Consider the following 4,033-nt stretch of genomic DNA (forward strand, 5'->3'; position numbering starts at 1 on the left):
ACAACTGAAACCACCTTGTCTGGGAGTTGGAGCATCAGATTCCTTTTTCCAGTGCGAGAAGAAGAGTGTGACGTCAGCGGTCTGCGCGCGCACGATTTTACCGAGACGAAACTACACAACGGGGTCCCTATAGCAGAGCTAATACTGCCTGAATGTTTATGAGCTTCTTGTTGGATATTTATTTACTGAAAATGTTTTGAGACTGTAACTTCAAGGCTTGCTTGTTGTTATTGATATGCCAGACTTACAAGTATATCCCTTGATAGATTTAATGTATCAGGTAACAGGTACTGTATATGTATTGTACATATTTCGACAATTATTAATACATAACCAAATACCTAATAAAGTAAATATTCATGGCATGATGTAAGTTAATGCAAAGGTCGTTTTCTTAGCATGCCCTGAAGATAAGCTATATATATATATATATATATATATATATATAATCATGAAGCTACAAATGTCGCTTAATATGAAATTCACGCTACCTCAGGAATATCTCCGATGGAGAATTATCACCAAAGGCGAATTTATAAGCGATAAATGGATTGGTATTGCCCAGTCACGAACCCTCGACACAGAACTTATCCAGCAACTCCAGTCGACGTTACCACTGAGCTATCAAGAGATATTCCAGAGGTAGCGTGAATTTGCTATTAAGCGACATTTGTAGCTTCATGACTGTACATAAATCACGGTGTGATAAAAATTTCATCATATATATATATATATATATATATATATATATATATATATATATATATATACACATATATATATTGCAAGATAGCGTTCTGTAGCACACGGTCAAGAAGTTTTAAAGTATGAATGTAGCAGGAATCATTAACATGTTTAACCGGAGTCACCCTTTGTTAGAAGATGCAGGCTTATGTTAGTAAATGTGGGTATTTCGAAACCACACAATGTTGAATGCACGACCCATTTTCCCTGTTAAGGAACTCAAGCATCTTTATGTAACCGTTTACCTTGGTAAGTGACATGAAATAAAAACCAGTCATGAGCAAACGAAAACACAAACAAACGGAGGAGATGAAAGGCAAGAGAAATGCGTCCTGCGAAAGTTCATCCTTTCCGCTTCAGTCCTTCCCATCTCCGTTCCGTTTCCATCAAAGGAACGAAAAACAAACATCAATGGAAAGGAATGGCGCAGAATTAATGGGTCTCGGCGGCTGGGCGTCTGTTGCATGCAATTCAGCAGTGACGGTAATAACCAATCATAATGATAATATCTATCATTGGAGAAACAAAAAAAAAATAAATAAATAAAGTATACCTTAGTTTAACCAGACCACTGAGCTGATTAACAGCTCTCCTAGGGCTGGCCCGAAGGATTAGACTTATTTTCCTTTGCTAAGAACCAATTGGATACCTAGCAACGGGACCTGCAGCTTATTGTGGAATCCGAACCAAATTATAGCGAGAAATGAATTTCTATCACCAGAAATAAATTCCACTTATTCTTCACTGGAGAAACGAACCCACATTTATGTATGGGTACGTATATTTTAAAATAAATCTCTACAGAGAGCTTTCGGGAATCTATCCGTTTCCCCTTTTCAGTGGGAATCGAACAGATTCCCGAAAGCTCTCTGTCTACTGTAGATTTATTTTTGAATATGTTTGTACCCATACATAACTGTGGGTTTGTTTCTCCATTTCAAGACTCGTGCTACTCTGAGAATTTTTTAATATCTATCATTACAAGCTTTTTGACGTAGTTGCAATAACCTTAAGTAATGCTTACAGTACACCACGTGATGGCACTACCCCGCCCCTCCCCACGGGGTATCTAATTATATCGTATACGTCCGCCGCCCAATTCCTGTTGATTACCGTCATTTACATGGAAATGCTTTGCACCTAGGAAAGGTGATGACAGACATTGGTTGCACGTTAGTGACTGAGTTTTGCAATTCGAATTTTACCCTTGCAATGGCCATCCTGTTTAAGTTAGACTGCAAGTTATTAATTAGGAGTGGCCTGGCGTCGTGGCTGCCTGGGTCATTGACCCTAATCGGATTACAGGTGAAAAACTGACATAAACGTTATTGACAAAGAGGGGCTTTAGTTTCTTGAATTATACTGATAATTCAACAGCTTTCTACTTTTTTCTCAGAGAACGGACCCTTTACCCTCAGGTGTACCTATCTTCTCGAGCAGACTTACTCTCTCTCTCTCTCTCTCTCTGAGGTACAGAATTCAATATTTTAGGGAATCTACATCAGCACACCTGAACTTCGCTCCTGTCCCATGTTCGGAAGTTAGAGCCGCTTGGCAAGATTACAAGTCCGCTAAACTCCAGAACATGTCTCATTAATACTTGACAGCTTCCTTACAACGGCGGCGACAGTCCTCGCTATTTATGGGGAATTAAACGACGCCTTGAAAGTTCTTGCAGCAATGCCTTTGAGCGATCGTTAGGAGAGGCGGGGATGTTTGTTCATCGGTAAACGTACGACAAAAGGGACAAAAATATACCTTAGTTTAACCAGACCACCGAGCTGATTAACAGCTCTCCTAGGGCTGGTCCGAAGGATTAGACTTACTTTCCGCTGCTAAGGACCAACTGGTTACCTAGCAACATTGAAAATGAATCCTTAACTGAATTGAACTGAATATAGAATTTAGGCCAAAGACCAAGCACTGGGACCTATGAGGTCATTCAGCGCTGAAACGGACATCGACAGTAAGAAGGTATGAAAGGTGTAACAGGAGGAAAACCTCGCAGTTGCACTATGAGTCAATTGTTAGGAGAAGGTGGAAAGTAGATGGAAGAAAGAGAATATGAAAGGAGGTACAGTAAAAGGAACGAAAGGGGTCGCAGCTAGGGGCCGAAGGCACGCTGCAAAGAACGTTAAGTAATGCCTACAGTGCACTGCATGAGGTGCACTGACGGCACTACCTCCTTACAGGGATGAAGCCTTGAGGTATAATCTCCTCTCGCGACAAGAAGTTGCCGAGAGAGTTGATTCGAGCACGAAATTCTTTTGAAGAATATTTCGTTCTCTGAGAAACTCGGTGATAAGTTGATGATGCTGTACAAATTTACCTTAGATTCTACCACAAGAAACCTGAAGTTAAATGGTAAATATTTGTGAGTAATATCAAACAGGAGTCTGGGAAGGTTAAGGATGAAATTCCCATGTGTAAAGCACGTCACTTTGACCTTTCATGTGGTTTAAGTCAGTCTCTCTCTCTCTCTCTCTCTCTCTCTCACACACACATAAACGTGTGTGTGTGTGTGTACGGGGAGCGAACGCTGGTCCCCGAGATTACGAGGTCAATACGTTACCAACTATGTATGTGTGTGTGTGTGAACATAATGACACATACATCATTAAAAACGACAAGATAAGGGGTCTTATTTTTACAAAACGTCGTTCAGACGTGAATTAACAAAACCTTCGGTAGATCTTTAATTTCAAATCCGAGACAAAGGAGATTCTCAGCAACGTAAATCATTTTCGCTCGCGAGTCTTTCCCTCTTTTTAAAAATCATTTTTATCTAAGGAGTTTTATTCTCCACTGAGAGTTCTTTCTTTGGACGCAGACGCTACTTTGAGTATGAACTTTGACGTTTCGTCCTGCAAGTCGTCAAATAATAAAGAAGTACCGGAGGTTTTGATTAAAATCACTTCTAGAACAACTTTTGTAAAAATAAGACACCACGTCTTGTCGTTTTTAATTGTGTATATGTCATGAGGTTGTGTGCGTGCGCGTGTGTGTTACACAGAGAGAGAGAGAGAGAGAGAGAGAGAGAGAGAGAGAGAGAGAGAGAGAGAGAGAGAGAGAGAGAGAGAGAGAGATACGTGCAAGGAAGGAGGGATGGTACTGACTGTTCTAACGGATGCTCAAAGCCATTTCAAAAAAAAAAAAAAAAAAATTTAATAAATAAAAAACCTTCAAGGCATTTAAAAAGGTCTACGAATTTCATGAGTTTGATTCAGGTAAAGTTAACATTTACTTATAGTAAAAATAAATGTAAATATTACTGTCCCATACACTCAGT

The sequence above is a fragment of the Macrobrachium rosenbergii genome, chromosome 42, assembly GCF_040412425.1.
Source record: "Macrobrachium rosenbergii isolate ZJJX-2024 chromosome 42, ASM4041242v1, whole genome shotgun sequence".
NCBI lineage: Eukaryota > Metazoa > Arthropoda > Malacostraca > Decapoda > Palaemonidae > Macrobrachium > Macrobrachium rosenbergii.